At 45.0% G+C, this 22,481-nt stretch overlaps 1 pseudogene across 1 annotated transcript in view; it reads right to left on the bottom strand.

Annotated features, from left to right (window-relative positions):
* Positions 1-9,791: 9,791 nt before the first annotated feature.
* The window catches only part of LOC147718500 (syncytin-1-like), a 124,972-nt pseudogene continuing 112,282 nt past the window's right edge, over positions 9,792-22,481 (bottom strand). Inside the window, exon 3 of the transcript XR_015309982.1 lies at positions 9,792-12,302. The product of XR_015309982.1 is annotated as a syncytin-1-like (transcript). The remainder of the gene's footprint in view (positions 12,303-22,481) is intronic.

The following is a 22,481-nucleotide window of genomic DNA, read 5'->3' as shown; positions in this document are numbered from 1 at the left end:
CCTTGCACAGCGCAAGCGGTTCCCTTCTTTACCTTTTCTGCCTCTAGGGTAGATTTTTATTCGAGCGACAGCTTTCTCAACAGCGAACAAGCAGTTTCTCATCAAGAGCTGTCGAGAGCATACCCGACCACTCGCAATGACAATCCTGACCACACCTGTTGAGAAATCTCGTCAGGATGTTTATTTTCCATGCTCGCCAACTTGATGCTTACGATCGCAAACAAGAAAATATCTCGCCGGGAGGTTGATTTTCCTCGCTCGCAGTCGCCAACTTGATGTTGACGAACACAAGCTAGAAAAAAAACTGCGAGCTCCATGTAACGTGGAGTGCGAGAAACTCATCAAACTCCACGAGCTGAGCATAGTTCACCGCCCAGTCAAGGGCTACTGCTGGAACCACGCAGCGGCCTCCATAAGTACTTCTGGGAGATGGGAGGGGCTTTCAGTGAGGTGGGAGGGTTGGGAGTGGGAAAGAGGCAGGAGGTAATGCAGCAAAAAACAACAACGAGAGAAATAAAGTGTGTCTATTCAACTGAAATGAAAAGTAAAATAAGGTGTCCAAAGAAATAATAACCAATAATAATCAGTAACCAATACCACGCAATTTATGTATCCGAGCAATCAGCAGGGTGAGGGTCCTCCATCAACAGGCCCGAACAGGAGGCTTTGGGATTGGGAACACAGTCCCAGTATCGTGGAATTAGGTGGGGGAGTTAAAAACATTAAAAATACATGAGTCACCCCTCTTCATATAGAACACAAAAATCTGTTGCAGTCACTGTGCGATAATATTTATATGTGCACAGACAAATGAGCTTCTATTCACACTAAAATCTATAAATGTAACTATCCTACTATGTAACGTAGATCAACATTAGTACTGCCCAAACTAGGTAAATGGGATACCAACTGTGATTTATTAAGGTAAGGGTGTTGCAAAAAGTCTTTTCCTACAAGAGTCACCCTCCTGTCTGAGTCTTTGAAATGCCTTTGTGATCTGCAGAGTTTGCCTTCTGGCTTCGTTATGTCCTGAACTCCTTTTCTTTTCTTCTCTGTAGGTACTGGGACAAGTACATCAACAAGACCGTCATTCACCAACAGACATGGAAAAAGGAAATGGTAAGTATTAATATAAGGGAAAAATGCTAATAAAGTTTCACTCTTGCCTTCAGAACTTTTATTTCCTTTACTTGCATCCCGCCCTGACGCCTCAGTGGTTTTCCCCTCGCCATTTGCTTCAGGACCAGAGTCTACCTAAACACATAGGGGCATATTCTCAAGGAGCTATCGCAGAGTTAACAACACTTTATGGCAGCTAAAGTTGCGATAAATGTATCACCCCATTCACAAGCTGATGTTAACCGCCCATAACAGCAGTTTACCCCTGATAGCAGCTGTAAAAAACATCGCCACAGATGACCCCGGCAACTATTGCTAATGAGATGCAAAGTAGGCGTTCCCGTGCCATAATCCACGACACATCACTCCGCAACATTCTCAATGAACAGCCAGATCAGCGAAAAGACCACGAAACATGAGATAAGGTGCGTTAGCTGCAGGAAATTAATACCTGCCCTGACCTGGTGTAAAGTCGGACGGCAGCCTGCACTACAAAAGGGAGCCCAGTCCACAGCCACACCTGAAGACCAACAGATGCCATGGAGCCACTGAACATGCGGCCGTTGTGTGGACCCAAAAGGGCCCCAACACCCAATGCCACCACCCCCACCCTCCTGGACACCCCCCACCCCCGGGCCAACACTGAGGCAGTCCAGACAAAGACAGCGACCCTTCGAAAATGCACCATCCTCACAGACCCAACACCAGAGAATGTCATTGTCCATTACATGCTCAAAGGGACAACCCTCCTCCGCATCCTGACCACCAATGCCCACAGGCTGACGGTACCAACACAGCAGACAACCAACATCCCACCTTAGATAATGCTGTTGGCTGTGTTGTACGTGTTGGTGATGGAGCGAGGTGGAAAAACACATTTTGAGTTACCCCTCGTGAAGTCACTTCCTCATAACAATAATCTGAATTAATTGTGTGGTTTTGAAAATGAATCAACGTAGAATAGAATGCACACACAAGTACACGTGGGAAAACTAATATGCTTATGTTGCAACCGTAATCGACTGAGTGATCTTGCTACGTCTAACACTAATGCATACGTTATAAATTAACCAAAAGTGGCATGAATGTGCTTTCTGTTTCTGTATTTGTGGCAAAAACATGAAGACAAGTGAGTATAAAAGTGCATATATGTTGCTTTATTTGCAAGGTAATAACTAACAGGGATACCTTAGTAAAGGGGGAGGTAAACAGAAGGGTTATAATTCAATAATTAACGTTTAATTGTGTTTGTTTCTATAATAGTTCCCGTTCTGGCCTGTGAGGCCTAGAACAATGATGGACATGTCAATACACTCCGAAATTGAGATGCAGTACGTATGTGCGTGATAGAAAAAGCTGCAAGTCAAGTATGAGCTGCTTGTGCTCGAGCGGAATGGTTCAAGGACAGTGTGCCCTGAAAAACCAGTTGAGTGCCAAGAAAATGGATGTCCGTTATGTGAAAGCGTGAGAAATCAGACCAATATTGCCATTTAAAGAACAAGAATGAAGCGGATATGTTGTGAACAGAGAACTTTTTCAATTTTCGATGATCATGCGGAAATAAGACAACGAGATGATGAGGTTATGCTCATCCACCCTTTGGATTATCCAATCAGGACTGTTGAAGACCCCGAAATGTTTCAGAGTTTAGATAGATTAGGTAGAGAAAAATGGTCTGAAAGAGTACGTCCGTACTTAGGAAAAAACTCTCTTCTTTGATTTCTTTCTGTGTATTCCAACATGCTGCCCGAATGCTGAACTTTCCTGAGGCGCAAGAACTTTGATATTTTCTGAACTTTTAATTTACTTGAATGAGTACGAAGTTCTTAGATGAGGTTAATAGCTAGAGAGAGTAGGGAGGCAAGCTTTGGGAACTATTATGTTTTTTTGTTGCTAATATTCATGTGCAATAATCCCAATAATAATGTTTTTTATTTCTGAGCTTTAAATTTAATGAAATATAAATGTATGCGTTAAATTTTTCTTGTCCTTAAAATCTATTTGCAGTGAATGAATAAACAAATGAATAAATACAGGTCATGCTAGAAGATTTCTCTTTAAATAAAAATTAGATAAATGAAGAATTAAGCTGGTCTTGTTCATCCTTAGCCTAATTTTACTAGCAGATCTATCGACAATCAATGGTGGTGTGTCTGAATAATTTGTCGTATTGGTAAACCATGGTAAACAATTTAAACTGCAGATGTATATATTATAAATAGATAGTTAACATTTTAGACACTCCACTATGATCCAGCAGCTCTCCTTTGATTCACACGAATTCATGAAGTAGAGAGAAAGTGTATATGAATGACTCACAGTGTTATGGGCCCCACTGATGGAGTAAATGAATGATTTGATACTTCAGGGAAAAGGTGATGAGGTTTTAGAATTTATTTCCGGAGTAGCGCTGCATCAGTAATTAACTTGGTAGCAGAGCATTGGTTGCTATAAAATTAGCGAGGATAATGTATAGAGTGATGTATACAGGATTTGATGTACAGAATTTTGACTAACATCTGTTGAGTTTGTATTACGTTATTTGTAGTCCGAAAAGCCTTCCGGAAAGTGTGGGAAGCTGTCTGCAGGCAGAGGAAGTGTGGAAAGTAAAGTCGCACATCGCATAGCCTGTTGCAAAGTAGTGGTATCGTCGTATATCACGGTGGTGTCATCGTACATCATAAGTTTAGGGACTTTACGTGTGAAAGGATAAATGCATAGCGAGGACAGTCTATAAAATCTTAGCCTTCAAGTACAGGGATCATTGTGCATCCTGATTTAAAACTTATAGCTGAGAGAGTAATAGAGCTTAACCCGAGCTTGAGAGAAGGGTAAAGGTAGAGGAAAGCGCTGCTTATTAGGTGAGTCTAAAAAGAAAACATCTGCGGTAGAGAAGAGTTAAGCGCTGTCTACTGGAAATACAGAATACTTGTGTGATTGAGAAAACTATCACTTTGGTTTAGCGAAACAGACGAATGGAGTTGGAGTTGTTTTCTGTAGTTACTAACCGATTCAGTTGTATAAAATTGTAAATACGGCTTCTCAACAAACCTTGTAAAGGAGTGGTCAGTCGGCGCTGCAGAAGCCGGAACACTGCTGACGTCAAAAGTGTTGTGCAGGGATTGGTCCTTGTGATCAAGACAGAGTGAGGGCTGATTGGTGCATCAGTAAAGCAGCGAGACTATCGGTTAAGCACTAAGACAACGTATCTTCTAATTGGTACGATAGTGTGAACCGTGCTGTGATAGGCTGGTGTTACGAAGCAGTATACGGAAGAGTGCGCAATCTTTCGAAATACAGGAAATTATCAGAAAAATGTAGTTTTATTACGGAGAAGAAAAGGAGAACCTTCATGGTTTAAGAAATTGAAAAATATATTCAAGAAAGACAAGGCAATAGTACGAGATAAGGAAGATTACTTCCTCCGCCAAAAACGCCTGCTTCGTACATGATGATGAAATATGGCTATCATACATGCAGTTGGTTAGAGAATTGGGCTAGATATACCAAAAATGATGGTGCACTAGCATTCCCAGAAGTAGGATCTTTTAATTTGGCAGTTTTACGGAATCTGAGAGAAAAGATTATGAAGCTTGAACCGAGACCTAGACCGACTCAATTTGAAGCACTAGTTGAGTGGGAAGATGAGATGCATGAGTTAGAACGAGAAAGGTTGGAAAATCATAGAGGACCAAGAGGTAGATTACGTGGATTATGGGGAGAAACACATGAAAGTAGGATGCGAAGGTGGAGAAATGCTGACATGCGTGATGGAATGTATCCTGTTAGATTGGTAGATGAAACCTGGGGATCTGGGTTCGAGTCTCGGTAACGGCGCCAAACATTCTGTGATTCTGGGCAAATCACTTAATCTCCCCTTGCCTAACAAAAATGAATGTGTACTCATGTAATGCAAGTGGTGCTATGTAAAGCGCTCTGATACCCTATTCAGTTCGGGTCAAGTTCGCGTTATATAAAAGTCTGCAAAACAAAACAAAACAAAAACAAATGGAAGGACGAAAATGCACAGAGAAGAGGAATAATGTGGAGTCAAAGAAAAGGAAAAATTATGGAGAAAGTGAATCAGAGGATACGGTGCTGGAGGAATTATTAAATAGGAGACCACCACCATAACAACCAGGTTCTATATGGACCACTCCAAATGCTCCACCGATAGAGGATAGATTTACTGAAACCCCGAAACAATTTTCAAATTTTAGAGATCTTCTGGAAAGAGTAGACATGAGATATGATTCAAACACCCCAGTGATAGAAACCAGACTTACTGGGTCTCCTAAACAAAATGATGAGATTCAGAAGAGTGTAGCAAGAGTAGAGAAACAAAATGAAGAACACTCAAGTACTTCTGAATATATACGTTCTACAAATTAATTAACTGAAAAGATACAGGAACTTACTAAAAATGTAGAAGCAGTAACAATAGGTCCTGTAATTCCAGTGTTTGAAAATCAGAAAATAAAAGAACCAACTTTAACGATTCCTTTAAACCAGAGTTTGCAAAAAGTAAAAGAAAAAAATGTATCCAGATGTGTCTGAGATTAGGCAAACAAGTAACATAACACCGCCTGATTTGACTTTTAATCAGAGTTTACCATACAAGTTTCCGACCGGAGCAGAATCTGATTATGTAACTCCTGAAAGAAATGTAGAGAAAATAGATTTAACACAAACCCCAGAAGGAGCATCAGAACAAGAATTAAGTGATTGGCTTAAAACTCTGAAAGTAAAAGAACATGAACCAAAGGTATTAGATGTCGCTAGATCAAAAGTTGACATGGAAGAATTCATTATTGGGACGATTGGACCAGATAGATTAAAAACATACCTAGACGATGAATTAATGTTCATGTGTAAAAGTATTACCTGGAAAGCGAAATCTATACATGATCAATTGGAAGGACTAGCAAGTGAATTAGATGTAGATTTTGTAAAGAATAAAACGTTACAGAAACACTATAGAGTAGATTTGACAGAAAAAGACATTGAAAACATGAATACTGCAGGAAGATTAACCCAAATAAAAGAGCTAATTGTTTTATTAAGGAGATGGGGAGATGTGAATAGATGGAAAGAAAAAAGAAGCCAGTGATAAATCTACATTAGCATTCCCTGTGAGAGAAAAAGAGACAGTGGTAAATGAATTTCCTATGAGAGAGGATATTTACCTGGAGGAGTATATGTACATGTTCCTTGGACTAATGAAGATATATTATCATTTACTAATGATTTCCCCAGATTGAGCGAAAAGCCAATAGAATGGTATTGACAAGTGGATCGATTTGTAAAGGTTTCAAAGGTACTATGGGAAGATCTAGATGGATTATTTGACATAGTAGTACCAGCAGACTTATGGTCTGAGTGCAAAATAACAGTAGATTAGAAATGCAAAATATTGTAGTGATGAGATCGAAGTCAAGCAGAGAAAGCTTAAAGAGAAAGCCATGTGGGCACAAGTAAAGCTGGCAGTACATCAGGTGGCACAATTGGAAAATAAAGGTACTGACGTTAATCAAGGAAAATTGAAGGGAAATTTCAATAAACCTAAATTATTAGGTAAAATAGAAGAGCTTCAGAAAAAGTATCCTTGTCATAATTGCGGCAGGATGGAGCATTGGAAGAACGAGTATAAGTGTTCGGCAAGAGTTAATCCCGAAAATACATCATTGAATCCGCAGGTGCAGAATGAGGTAATTCAACAACCACCGCAACAGCAGCAGATAGTTACTCAGCAAAGTCAGGTGCTACAACCGCCACTACCACACAGTGTAAATCGCCAGAGATACAGTACAGAGACAGGATTCAGCGGAGGCGAGCAGGTAAACCGATCGCCCAAAGTGAATGTGGGTCCCCAGTATTGGTTACAAGAGGATGGCGGGAGTGAGTTGGATGATAGTTTCTGACAGTGCCTGAGAGAGGAAGAAGAGTTTGTGCTTGGAGCCACTCTAGAGGTAGATCAGTCTGGCCCGTTTGTGAATGGAAAAGTGAATGATGTAAAAGTAACTTTTCTAGTGGACACTGGTGCTACCCGTTCTACGGCTAGATCAGTGGAAGTTCAAAATCTTCCTCTCTCGGGTGATAAAATCCAGGTTGTAGGTGTAGCTAATAGGCAATTTTAAACCTCCTTAACGAAACCAGTAGAAGTAGAAATCGGAAATTTCAAAGATATGCACCGATTTGTGGTGTGTGATAGCAGTCCAGTTAACCTGTTAGGCAGGGATATTCTATGTAAGATGAACTGTGCCATATATCGTTCACCAGATGGCATTTAACTTCAATCTCCAGATGAAGACAGCGTGTATAAAATGACCATGGCAATGATAGAGTCAGAAAAGAATGAATTGTTTCTTGTGTTTGATCGAGACAAGATACCTGTTGAGTTGAAAGAAGCAGTAAAAGTGTGGGATTTTACAGAAGACATTGGATTGATGAAAGATGTAGATCCTGTAAAGGTTTCTGTAAAAGAAGGAGTAAGTTACCCAAACATTCCCCAATATAAAATGACAGCAGAAATAATTGAAGAAATAACACAAGTAATAAACAAAATGATTGAAATAGGCATTTTACGAGAGATAGAAAGCAGTCCTTGTAATTCATCAATAATCGGATTGAAAAAGCCCAAAGGAACATTTAGGATTGTACAGGACCTTAGAAAGGTTAATAAGATTGTTGTCCCATGTTGTCCGATTGTACCAAATCCAGCAGTAATTTTATATCAAATTCCACATGATGCAGAATGGTATACCGTAATTGACTTTTGCAAAGCGTTCTTTACTGTTCTATTGCACCCAGAGAGCCCGAAAAAAAAATTGCGTTCCGGTTCGGAGACCGCATTTTGGCATGGTGCCGGTTTCCTCAGGGGTACACTGAGAGTCCATCCATTTTTAATCAATTGTTAAAGAAATCATTAGAACGTTTGAGCATGCCTGGAGAATCTATACTGGTTCAATATATTGATGACCTGTTAGTGGCATCAAAGACGAGAGATGAATGTGTATCATATACTATTGCATTGTTGAACCATTTGGTAGAGGAGGGACATAAAGTGTCCCCATCGAATTTACAATTTTGTCAGAAAGAAGTGCAGTACTTAGGTCATAAGATTGCTAAAGGAACTAGACAAGTTACCACAGAGAGAATCAAAATGATACAAGGAATGCAGCCCCCAAAACCCCAAAGACAAGTTAGAATGTTCCTAGGAATGGTGGGTTACTGTAGACAGTGGATTAGTGGATTCTCACTAATAGCAAAACCGTTGCAGAGATTAACCAAAGCAGACATCCAAGATCCTATTGTACTGAATAAGACTGCAATGGAAACATTTGAACAGCTAAAAACAAGCTTATGTGAAGCTCCAGCTTTAGGAATGCCTGACTATGAGAAATAATTTGAGCTGTATTGCAGTGAGTGAGAAGGATGTGCATTGTCAGTATTAATACAGAGACATGGAAAACTGAGGAAACCAATTGCATATTTATCAGCTGTTTTGGATCCTGTTGCAAAAGCTTGCCAGGTTGCTTAAAAGCAGTAGCAGCTACAAGTGTATGTTTGGAACAAAGTGAAGGAATAGTGATGGGATTTCCTGTGAGGGTATATGTACCCCATTCTGTGGAGATTCTCCTTACTAGGACAAAAAGACAGTACCTTATGAATAACAGAATGACAAAATACGAGAAATTCTAGGTGCAGACAATGTGACAATCTCACGTTGTGTAAACATAAATCCATCCACCTTGTTGCCTGATACTATGGAAGTTGAAGTAAGAAATTGGGTTGATCACAAATGTTTGGATGTTCTTGAATATTGTACAAAACCCAGGCCTGACATCAGAGATGAGCCATTGCCTGAGTCTGACTAAGTGATGTTTGTTGATGGTTCATGCCTGAGAACAGAGGAGGGGGCTTTGAGTGCTGCTTACGCCGTCTGTACAGTGGCTGATGTCCTGGAAGCATCTTGTCTGAAAGGAATTCGTTCTGCTCAAATAGCAGAATTGATTGCTTTGATTCGAGCATGTGAACTAGGAAAAGAAATACGAGTTACCATAAAGACTGACAGTCAGTATGGATTCAGGGTTGTCCATGATTACGGGCAACTGTGGTCCCAAAAAGGTTATTTAACTTCCGCAGGATCCCCCATCAGAAATGCTGAATTTGTAAAAATGTTGATTGATGCTATTCAGTTGCCTGATAAAATTGCAGTGGTTAAGTGCGCCGCCCATAAGAAGGGAGATGACTATGTAACCAGAGGCAATAGGTATGTTGATGCCATTGCAAAATACAGTGCCAAAAATCTTGCATCCATAAAACGGGACAGAAAGGAAGAACATGTGTCAAGTCCTTTAATGCTAACCAAAGTAGTTGAAACTTGGGAAGGAAGTGAGACAGATGCAGGAAGAAGCTAGTGAATAGGAGAAAAACAATTGGCTAAAAGCAGGATGTAGACAGAGGGAAGAAGATGAAATTTGGTGATGAGTACAGGCCTCAGCAAGGCCTGCGTAGGCAAAGGGTTCGCCCTTCTGTGCACGGAGTCCTCAGACTACACAAAGAAATTGGCACGGAAACTGGGAATACAAAGACATAGTTTAATAAACCTTTAAAGGTGGTACTAAAGCCCACACAACACTCTACAGTATTGTACAAGGTAGCACAAAGAACTCAGACATGCGGTCCCCTTTTATACACAAAGAAGGGTCTCATAAGTAGGCGGTTACAGCTCAAAACATGATTTACGACCATATATGGACATTTCTTGAACATGATCGATACATGGGTGGAGTTAACGGTTCTGGAGACCCGCCGAAATGCACATTCCAATCTACGCTAACCAGAGACAGATGTGACTCCTACTGAGCATGCGCTAGACGCACAAGGAACTATTTATAGTCTGTTGCTGGGCAAACTCCAGGGGTGACAATCAGTGAGGTAGGACTCACCTCGTGGCAAGCACATGGCAATGTATGGCATACAAGATGGACGCCAGGAAACACAATGGAGTCTGGCCGTTTTTAAAGTACAAGCGGGAAAACTAGAACAAAGACATGATAGCATGTCTTCAGCGAATGCTTAATACTATCGCTGTTTTATTTACAACAGACAACCCTTTCAGCATTTGCTGAAGACATTCGGTTTACTTGGATAATCTAAATACTCATCGTTTATATCGATGCTCATAATTTCGGCTATCTCTCTAGTTATAGTTTTCTGATGGGCAGCCTCTGCAACGGATTGTTTATTGGGCACACAAAACTAAACACATAAAGAACATATCATTGGACTACATTGGATACATACACAACACGTGAATAATATGGCAACAACTATACAAAGTCCAGTGAGAACTTTCCAACCCCATGTAGAGATCAAGGTCCAGAACCAGCTTGCAAAGGTCCAAAACCCATTTTCAACATGTATATCAGCTGCAATTTTGTGCAATTTGTTAATAGCTTTGTACACAGAAGGAGTATGGTCAGGGATAAAGACATAAACAACTACTTCCAATAATTCTACAAGCCCCGCCTCTGTCTGTTAACATTACATCCAAAACCATTCGGTTCTGTAATGTAACAATCCTAGTAATTTGCAGCTCTTCGGTAAGATTTCCAAGGGCTGCAGCAGTTTGATTAGTAACAGCTTCCACTACTCTCGTCAATCGTCGTATCTTTCTACTATTCAGAGCAGCTCCCACAAAGAAAAACAATCCTAGGTTGAAATCTATATACTGCTGCAGACTAGTATCAGTTTGATCAATGTCATCGACAGACAAAGTTCGCTTATATCTGTTTACAGTCACATTGTTCAGTAATTTCAAATCTTTATGATATGATGCAGGTGCCAAGAATACAGGTGGCAGTAAAAATGATACATAACATACTCCGGACCATCCAGCTGGTAATCGATAATAGCCTTTGTTTCCACATACAAAGTAAGTATTATGAGAGGCTAGGAATGTGCTATTATTTAGACCATCAATATTCAATACAACAATACAATCACTAACACCTACAGGAATATGGCCTACACTCTGTACACATAGATCTGCTTGTGCTGGGGCCACAGAAATCACGAACTTCTCTTTTCGAACAGTGTCTCTAGTGTTTGTAAAGATATAAGGCGTTGATTCATTGTCCGGTCGATATTCTTCCCACTCCCATATAGTTCCATTGGCTTGTGGATAGCCTTCCTTATCTTGATGGCATTCTTTATTCAGTCTGAAAAGCAGTCTACCCACTGTGGGTTTTCTCGTAGCAAAAAGCAAAGTATACCAGGCTCTTCAAGAGCCATTATGAGAGAAAGGGAGAGGTATGAATGGTGTTCCCCCTTTCTTTTGATGAGCCGGCATCATCCCACATATCCAACAGTTTGTGGCATTCGTAGCAACGTGGGTATGATGCAGCATTTGGATGAAAGTGTTATTCAAATACGACTGTCGATGTTTCAACTCTTGATATGGAAGTGTATAGAAGAAATGCTCATCTGGGACTGGAGTAGAAACAACATATAGCTCACGGGCAGGAGCTTTATCCTCTACAAACCATGTGACTGTAGCAACAACTGCTACAACAGCAATGAAACCTACAGAACCAAAAATCTTCTTCTTATCCATTCGAACAAATGTACACACAGTATCTTCCTGAAACTAAAGTGTTGTCAGAACTCTTACCCCTAGGAAGCCGTTGTTTTCTTCACCAGCGGGCCAAGACGGGTGTCAATACTCTAATACAGGGCTGATCCCCCCCCCTTGCCTCATCGGCTCTCCGTTTCACTGACCTAGGGACCCTTCTGACAACTTCTCACACAATTGCAGATTTCTTTCTTGGTCGTAGATTATATCTTCTTGATCCAGGAATTGTCGGGTCCGGGAAGAACTCCTCAGATTCGTCAGGTACCACAGCACAGCCTCTTTCCGCAGTCAAGATATCTCGATGGTCGGTCAATACAGCAGGCTCCACCAGGTCAGGTTGCACCTTCCGGCAATGGATGGAATGTATCCAGTTCTTCCGGTTGGTGACTCGGACAGCTGTTCTTGTGGCGAGAAGAACCTGCTCGGGACCACACCACCTCGGCTCCAGACTGCTCGACCTCTCAAAGGACTTCACAAGGACGAAGTCACCAGGCCGGAGATTATGGCCTTCTCCTGTGGACCGGTCCGGGAGTGCTTCTCAAACCTGTTGATGAATGGAAACCAAACTATCAGTTAATTGTGCCAAATAGTCATTCATTAAAACACAAGGTACATCGTACACTGAGCTTGGTTTAGGTACCCCCCATATGTTCATGGGGCGCCCGAAAACAATTTCATAGGGCGTTAGGCCCGTCCGAGAATGCTGTACTGATCTGATAGACAATAATGCCAAAGGCAAAGCATCTGGCCAAGTCAGAGAGGTAGAAGCCTGTATTTTCGCTATTTTGAGCTTCAACGTGCCATTGTACTTTTCCACCAATCCTGCTGATTGTGGGGTAAACACTGCATGAAACTTTTGCGTTATTCCTAATCCTTTCAGGACATACATAACAACGTCCGCCACAAAATGGGGCCCATTGTCACTCCACAACAATCTACAAACACCATAGCGAGGAAAAAATTCCTTCAACAGCACCTTAGCAGTAGTCATTGCAGTATTGACCTTCGTAGGGTATGCTTCAATCCATTTACTGAATGCACAAACCACAACCAGAACATACTTCAGATTATTGCAGCATTCCAGCTGAATATAATCCATTTGCAATACTTCAAAAGTTGCAGTAGGTGTTGCAAATCCTCCTGCTGGAGTTCGTGTCCCTTTTCCTGGATTGTATATAAGACAAATCATGCAGATCTGTACTACTCTCTTAGCCGTGCTAGCAATTTCTGGATGCTCCCAAACTTGCGTAAGCAATTTCACAATTGCCGAAGCTCCAACATGTGCTAGCCCATGTGCCATCTGAACCATAGGTTGTACAAAGGCTGTGGGTAACTTCCACCTATCCATCTGCTTATTCCTCCAATTCTCCATCCCTGGAACATTGCTCTCGTTCTTTGTCAGAAGCGGTCTTTTGTATCTCTAAAACCTCTTCCCTAGCATCGTGCAAACGCTCAGCTTGTGACTTCACAACATACATCGGAGTGGAGCCAGGCTGCATCGCAGTTTCGCGTGCTACTCGATCTACAAAAGCATTTCCTTGTCCCACTTTATCTGTTACTTTCTTGTGTGCGCTACATTTCACTATAGCTATCTTCTTTGGATAGGTCAACGCAGTCAAGAGGTTATGTACTAATTCTCCATACATTATCTGTGCTCCATGTGATGTCAAAAAGCCCCTTTCCTTCCAGAGCAGGCCGAAATCGTGCGTTACTCCGAAAGCATAGCGGCTATCCGTATAGACATTCACGCATAACCCTGCACTAAGCTCACACGCTCGTGTCAACGCTATCAGTTCTGCTGCTTGTGCTGATTTCTGCGGTATGCGTGCTGTCTCCACTATTGTATGTAGGGAGTAATTCCATATGCTGCTGAAGTAGTTCCATCTGGTAACTTCAAACAAGACCCATCCACCCACAGCTATCGATCCACATCTATAAAGGGCGTATCTTGCAAGTCAATACGACCCTTTGTCTGTTCCTCGGTCACAAAGACACAGTCATGTGTCTCTTGCGCCTCAGGCCGAGTCATCGGAAAGGGCAACAGCGTGGCTGGATTTAGTGTTGCACATCTCTTCAATGTAATATGAGGAGCCAACAGCGTTAGCTCATATCCTGTTAGACGAGCACTAGTTTTTTTTAAAAACCTTTATTTAACAGTTTTCTTAGTGAAAAAGTACAGTCCAATAGGTTACATTCATACCAGATACAAGTTCTTGCCAGTCTCGTTGGTACATCCTTACGAGCATGCGATCTGAGCGAATATAAAATACACTTGGGGCCCCTCCCAGCATGATACCATGTACTTCATATAATTCCTTACACATTATCCACAGGGGTTACCACACATATATAACAGGTGAGGTTGATTAACGTTCTCCAGTATAGTGTTCCATAGTTCTCTTATGTTATATAACAGTATACAATGCAAAGGTCTAGTGACTAATCCCCATTGCCTCCATGCACTATACCCACACGAGCGTTCTGCCTATACCCCAGCACTTTGACTGCCATCATCTGACTCTTCTTGTGATGTTGCAAGTGTCAGCAAATAAGCTTGTAATGGACCCCATGTGTCTTTTGGCCTGTTACGAACAGGCAACAAGTCAGCATAAATATTATTTTGATCCTGGCAGTAGACCACATCATCCAACCATTCCTTAAACTTCGGGGCCCTTCCCCTACCCCAACGGCAGGCAACTCTCCTTTTTGCAAGCAGTAGGGCAATGTCTGTGAATCTACAAAAGGGTTTGAGTTTGAGTTTAAATTATTTGTAGAGCGCACGTACACCTGGCGGTTTCATGGCGCTATGAAGTACTGGGCCAAAGAGGGCAGGAGGGTCTGGGAGGAGGGGAAGAGTAGGCGATTATGATGGGAAGGCCTGTGAGAAAAGCAAGGTTATGAGCGCTCAGGCACGTTCATTGTGTATCCTAATAACATAACTAGTGGGTCCCAACCGACTGCTCCCTCCATCATGATCTGTAAAGCATCGTACACCTGGGACCAGTATTCGCCCACCCCAGGACACTCCCAAGCCAGATGGATAAATCACGCCCCTTCCGCACGGCATCGGTCACATCTATCAGTATCCGCCAACCGAAACCTCAATTTCCGAACTGGCGTGTAATAAAATCTTTGTAAAAACTTATAATGAATGATTTTAAGCCTACAGCTAGAAGATATGTTGGCCGTGATAGTGCAGCAATATTTCCATTGTTCATCTGTGATCTCACTGCCTAAATCCAAGCTCCATAACCTACGTGCCGGGCTTTCCAATCCTACGCGCTGTACTCTGATATTATTGTACAATCTGGAAACAAGATGGCGGCCATCCGACAATAGCCTAGCATGCAACGGTAAGACTACTTCCGGTTCATCCAGAAAGTGTAGCAATACTTCCCTCAGCCCCTGTCTCAGCCTGATGTAATAAAAGACTGTGAACGGGACACGCCCCCTACCTCGCCTAGGTCGCCATGTTGCTCAAGATCCCGGACATCTCCGACCGCTCCTCCGCCCTCTCAGGCATCTCGGACTCCACCCTTCTCTCCTTCTTTGCAGGACCCAATAGCAACAAGCGGAAAACCGGAAGGACTCCCGAGTAACCCCGGAAGTCCACCCCCCTACTCGTAGCCGGAACACGGAAAAGCCGGAAGCGAAGACGGCAGTGCGTTCAAGGAGTTGGACTCGTGGCAGGAGACAGCTGACGGTGAACCCAAGAAGAGCATCGGTGAAGACGAGGAAGACGAGGAAGTCTGGACCGAGGACTGGTGGAGTCCGGTGGAGGACGCTGGAGAGCGGCCGCAACTCACGGGAGAGTTGCGGCGGGGCACGTGAGTAACGAACCCTTTGTATATTGAAGTATAAATAGCCGTAGCTTAAAACAGGCACAACCGCACGTTTGCACTTACCACTGTATATATTGTATAGTTCACATTCCGTCACAGACACCACTGTACAGAATCCCCGCACTTGTTCACCACAAAACCAACCCCTTTTCTCCCTGATACTCTTTCTCCTCTCCATCTTGTCCCGTTCCCCACCCTCCTCACGGTCCGTTCTTATCCCACACACCTGATGACCGTTTCGGTGTCAAGGCAACCTACAACAGTCATACTAACAGCCCCTTTCTCTTTCTCTTTCTCTCCTTCCCATACCTCCGAGGAACCACCATCCTGGCGAACGGCCAACTGGACCTGCTGGACGACCCCAAGCATCGCCTACCCAAGAACCAGCCCTTCGGAGGAACTACTGGGAAGTTTGAGGACCCAACATCAACCCGAAGACACCCCTGCCCTTTTTCTTTCACAAACTGAAATCTCTGTATCCTGATAAGAAAAACCGGCTCAGAAATAGCCCACTATATACGGCCTCCACGCCTGTTATTCCGGTCCGCTCACAGCACACGATCACAGGTAGTGTCAGAAGTGGGATTGTCCGGAAGCATGGAGGCCGCTGTAAAGAAACTGGCGGAGACCCAGGAGCAGCTGGGAAAGATGATGGAGCAGTTTCTTAAAACCGCCGAAGATGACCGAGGACAGTTACACGATGTATTGAAAGGCCAAGGTGCAGCCCAGGATCAAGCTATGGGCCGCCTCACCGATGTACTAGGCCAACAAAGACCTATCGCTACACTTTCCTCGGTCGTTCTCCAAAAGTATGTACCCGGAGAAGACCCGGACTTTTTCTTTACTAACTTCGAACGCCTGGCCCAAGCTGCCGCGTGGCCGCCTGATCGTTGGGGTCACTATCTGGGTCCACTGCTAACGGGTGAGTTACAAGCAGCGTACCAACAGGCCAACATCAGGGGCAAACCCCCATACGCTGATATTAAGGCCTGCATCCTCGAACGTCTAGGCATAGACGACGAAACCTACAGGTTGAGGCTACGACAGGCCAGAGAAGGGCCTCAAGAAACGCCTAGGGCTTTATCTTTTCGTATTAAAGACTTGGCGGACCATTGGCTACGACCCGCCACTGCCACAAAGGAAGAAATCCTCTCTAAAATCTACCTGGAGCAGTTTCTGGCGTCCCTGCATCCCTCCACACAAAAGTGGGTTCGCCAACACGCCCGCCTTACCCTGGAGAAAGCAATAGAGATTGCCAGTGCCTATAGCCGAGCACAGGAATTACAAAAACCAAAGGATGAAGAACCACATCGTCCCCAGCCCCATAACCCGAACCGAGTTCTCCCCTACCCAAGAAACCGGATCCAATTCCGGTGCTCCCTTATCCCGTTATTCCCCGAGCTCCTCCCCCAGGTCCTCAGTGCTACCACTGTGGAGGATATGGACACATCGCCAGAGTTTGCCCCCAGAAAGAAGAACCAATGGAAGTGGGTCTCGCTCAGAACTATTTGTGTCTCAGTGCGGACACTAGCCCTCCCAGATTTCACTGCCTGGTGAAGATTGATGGACACCCAGTCCTGGCTCCTGCTGACACGGGCTGTAGACAAAGCGTACTCCGACCCCAGGAGTTCCCAAAACCCGTGGGACCAGTGACCGGTACTGTGGCCATTCAGTGTGTGCATGGGGACACGAAACTGTATCATACCGCCCGGGTTAAGGTGCAACACCCTGAGGATCAAGGAAGCACACTAACTGTTGGTCTCATACCCAACCTACCGGAACAAGCAATACTGGGCAGTGACTACTCAGGACTCCCCCGTCTTCTCCATGGTACCACCGAGTCCCTAGGAAAATGGTGGTCGGAAGCTCCATTTTCCCACAGCCAACCATGTCCAGAGACATCCAGCAGACCTCACAAACCCAAAAATCAAAAGAAGAAAGAAAAAAGAAGCTACGCAACAGTGTGTCCTGTTCGAGTAGAAGAGCATCCCTGGGAAACCGACAGGGAGTTTCGTGCTGCACAACAGGAAGATCCCGTCCTTCAAGATGCATGGGGACGGGCCCTCGACAATGAAGACCCTCTACAAGTGGGTCCCTACTTCTTTAAAAAGAACGTCCTTTTGTATAGAAAAGGGGGGGCACAACAAACACCACAATTGATAATACCAGTGCCTTTCCGCGATAAAGTGTTGTTTCTTGCCCACAGTCATTTGCTGGGGGGTCACTTTAGCGAGGAGAAGACGGGGCAGGCAATACTGGAAAAGTTTTATTGGCCAGGTGTCTATCAGCAAATAAAACAATATTGTCGTGCATGCCCGATATGCGAAAAGAATAGCAGATACAGACCTCCCAGAGTACCTCTGCAACCCCTACCCGTTATGGATATACCCTTCAGTAGGGTAGGGATGGACATCATAGGCCCCCTCTTGCCCTCCAGAATGTCGGTATGCTTTGGTCTTGGTCGACTACGCCACTCGTTTTCCTGAGGCCGTCCCTTTAAGACAACCCACAGCTCAGAACATAGCCAAAGCCCTGATATTGATCTTCGCTAGGGTAGGTTTCCCTAGAGAAATCCTAACGGACCAGGGGACCCCCTTTGTGTCCGCCCTCATGAGGTGTGTTCTCAACTAGGCGTTAAACAGATAAGGACTTCCGCTTACCACCCCCAAACGGATGGGCTTGTTGAACGTTACAATGCCACCCTAAAAACCACTCTGAAAAAATTGCTAGCCCTTGAGTGTAGGAGGTGGGCAGAAATGTTACCCCTAGCCCTGTTTGCGATCCGGTGTAAGGTACAAAGTAGCACCGGATATTCACCCTATGAATTCCTGTACGGGCGGCCCCCACGAACCCTACTAGATATGGCCAAAGAAGCGTGGGAGGCTGAACCAGATAGAACCAAACCCCTCCCCGAGTACGTGGAGAACCTTAAAACCAATTTAGGCCAGATACGGGATATCGTGCGGCAGAATTTAGTAACCGCACAAACAAACCAGAAACAGCAGTACGATAAGGGTACAAAACTACAGTCTTTTATTATTGCATTTCTTATATAGCGCCAGAATCGACCCCCGAAGGGGTACCTCCGCGCTTGCCTTGGGAACCCGTCCTGGTTTTTCCCTGTGAGATAGCCCCTACAGGGCATCCCCAAGGTGAAAGCCAGGCATCCCGCCGCGGGGGGCCGTTGTGGAGATTAAGCAAGCTTAATGCCCAGAGTTGCATAGTGTGAACCCATGATTAGGTCAGGCAACGAAGCGAGAATTATCGAGTCCGTGGACATTTGAGCTCAACACCCTGCCGCGTCGGGAATCGAACCCTGGTCCCGGGTCTGACCTCTGCTTCAGGGTCTGCCTGCTCTAACCAGTGAGCCACACTTCTCCCAGGAGACCTAGTACTTCTCTTAATGCCATCCTCAGACCACAAGTTACTAGGTCAATGGCAGGGTCCTTTCTCGGTCCTACGACAAGTAACGCCGGTTACATATGAGGTAGAAACAGACCCTAACCGGCATACCTCCCAGATTGCTCCCTCCTGCCCTGGACCGCCAAGGTCACTGAGGCACACGTGAATTCCATCTTGTCTGCTCACCTCTCTCGCAATAATATTCTTGACGAGAGCCAGAATGGTTTTCGCGCACAACACAGCACCGAAACTGCGCTGCTCTTTATGAGCGAACATCTGCGTTCGGTGCTGGATGCGGGGCAGACAGCGGCGCTCATCTTGTTAGACCTGAGCGCCGCATTTGACACGGTGTCTCATGACATTTTGTTGCGGAGGCTGGAGGAAGTGGGACTTGAGGGGAAAGCTCTTCAATGGTTCCGCTCTTTCCTCTCGGACCGGTTTTTTAAAGTAGCTATCCCACCTGGTCAGTCCTCTTTCCACCCTTTGGGACTAGGAGTACCTCAGGGATCTGCGTTGAGCCCCACTTTGTTCAACTTGTATGTGAAACCGCTGGCTGCTGTCGTCAGACAAAGTGGCTTAACCATGACATCGTATGCCGACGACACGCAGCTGGCGGTGACACTCAGTGGGGACCCTGAGGTGACTGCCCCCAGGTTTCGCGCAGGGCTTTTAGTCGTGGCGAATTGGATGCGTATTAACTGTTTACAGTTCAACGCTAAGAAAACCGAAGTCCTGATCTTAGGAAAGCAAGCTGAATTGTGGGGTGACCAATGGTGGCCTCCTGAATTGGGGGTGACTCCCATCCCAGTTGCCGAAGTGAAGAACCTGGGGGTCTGGCTTGATTCCAATCTCTCTTTTACCAGCCATACTAAGAAGATCACAGCTACCTGCTATGGTATTCTGCGAGGACTGAGACCAGTCCTCAAATTCTTCGACCCCCCTACTCGGCAACTGGTGGTCCAAGCCTCTATTCTCTCTCGGCTAGACTACGGGAGTGCTCTGCTGCTTGGTGTTAATCAGGCCGAGGCCACCAGACTGCAGAGGGTGCAGAATGTCGCTGCGCGGGCCATTGTGGGCCTCCCGAGACGGTGCTCTGTATCTGCAGTTCTGACCTCCCTTCACTGGCTGCCGGTCAGACAGAGAATCAAATTCAAGGCACTCTGTCTGACATTCAAGATCCTGAAATTTTCGTCACCTCCTGCCCTGACGGGTCTTGTTTCCCCGTATGTCCCCAGGCGGTCTCTCAGGTCGGAATCTCTTCATCTAGCAAGCACGCCTAGATTCAGACTGAGTAGGATGGGAGGTCGTTCATTTCGTGTCATGGCGGCTGGATTATGGAACTCCCTTCCTGTCCATATCCGTGCCCTTAACAGCCTGACTCTCTTTAGACGTGCGATCAAAACCCATTTGTTCACCTCTGTTGACTGATCTCCTCTCTTTTCAGCGGCGATTTGTTGTGTTGTGGTACTTGATCAGGCGCCAGGACGCCCCTTCGCTGGGGCAGCTGTGCGCCGAATAAAAGCTATTAACATAACATATTAACATAACATTTACCATGTAAATCTACTTAAAAAATGGGTAGGTCCTCGTCCCGTACTCTCCAGCACAGAACCCGAGAAGACTGTCATATGAAGTCTGTATGGATCAGGATTTGACAGAAAAACAGAGACAGGAGCTCCGTAAATCCCTGACCCCGCTGCAACAGATTTTTTCATCATTCCCTGGCCGTACCTCTGTGATCGAACATGCCATCATAACAGAACCCGGGAAAATAGTACGACAACGACCCTATCGGGTTTCTGAGGCCCGTAGAATTGTTATCAAGGAAGAAATTGACCAGATGATGCATCTAGGCGTCATCGAACCATCTGTCAGTGGTTGGAAATCACCCATAGTGTTGGTCCCAAAACCTGACGGGTCGATCAGGTTTTGTATCGATTTTTGTGAGGTGAATAAAATCTCGTCCTTTGATACATACCCCTTGCCTCGTGTGGACGAGATGATCGAACGCATAGGGAGGGCCAAATATATCAGTACACTCGACCTCTGAAAAGGTTATTGGCAGATCCCGTTAAGAGATGAGGATAAAAAGAAAAACGCATTTTCCACTCCTGATGGGCTGTATCAGTTCACCATGATGCCTTTTGGCTTTCACGGTGCTCCCGCTACTTTCCAGAGGGCCATGAATCATGTGTTACAGCCTCATTCCCAATATGCAGGCGCTTTTTTAGATGACATAATCATTTACAGCGATGATTGGGAGCAACACCTACATCATCTACAAGAAGTAGTCTCCTCCCTGGGTTCTTATGGGTTTACCATTAACCCCGCAAAAACGACCCTAGCTGCCCAAACAGTCAAGTACCTGGGTTACCTTTTAGGCGAGGGTGTTATCCGACCCCAGAACAAGAAAATCACTATGATACAGGCAATCCCCTTTCCACAAACAAAAAAAGAACTCCGAGCATTTTTAGGACTCCTGGGGTATTACAGGAGATTCATACCTAACTTTTCGCAGACTGCAGCACCCCTGACTGATCTGTTGAAGAAGTCTACGAAGACTGAGGACTCTCTCAAACACCCAACCCTCGTATGCTACAAGCATTTCGCCAACTGAAGCAGTCCCTGATGTCTGGTCCTGTGCTTATCAGCTTGGACTATTCCCTACCCTTCATCCTTCAGACTGATGCGTCGGAACAGGGTTTGGGAGCCGTTCTGTCACAATGGTGAAGAACGGCCCATTCTTTTCTTGAGCAGGAAGCTATTCCCTAGGGAAATGAACTACGCCGTAGTTGTAAAAGAGGCCCTGGCCATCAAATGGGCGGTTGAAAGTCTTCAATACTATCTGGAGGGCCGAGAATTTGTTTTGTACATCGACCATGCCCCGCTGGAATGGATGGCCCGTAACAAAGGACACAATGATCGCGTCCTTCGTTGGTTCTTGTCGCTACAACCTTATAGGTTCAAGACTTTGCATAGAAAAGGCGTTGATCAGGGAAATGCTGACTATCTGTCCCGTTATCCTCCCCCTCCACCCAGATCAAGAAGGACCGCTAGGGGAAGGGGATGTGAACGGGACATGCCCCCTACCTCGCCTAGGTCGCCATGTTGCTCAAGATCCCGGACAACTCCGACCGCTCCTCCGCCCTCTCAGGCATCACGGACTCCACCCTTCTCTCCTTCTTTGCAGGACTCAATCGCATCAAGCGGAAAACCGGAAGGACTCCCGAGTAGTTCCGGAAGTCCACCCTCCTACTCGGAGCCGGAACACGGAAAAGCAGGAAGCGAAGACGGCAGTGCGTTCAAGGAGTTGGACTCGTGGCAGGAGACAGCTGACGGTGAACCCAAGAAGAGCATCTGTGAAGACGAGGAAGACGAGGAAGTCTGGACCGAGGACTGGTGGAGTCCGGTGGAGGACACTGGAGAGCGGCCGCAACTCACGGGAGAGATGCGGCGGGGCACGTGAGTAACGAACACTT

This window comes from Lissotriton vulgaris, chromosome 4_1 (assembly GCF_964263255.1).
Source record: "Lissotriton vulgaris chromosome 4_1, aLisVul1.2, whole genome shotgun sequence".
In the NCBI taxonomy this organism is placed as follows: Eukaryota; Metazoa; Chordata; class Amphibia; order Caudata; family Salamandridae; genus Lissotriton; species Lissotriton vulgaris.
The sequence above is the reverse complement of the archived record's forward strand: the minus strand, read 5'-3'. Positions and strand labels throughout refer to the sequence as shown.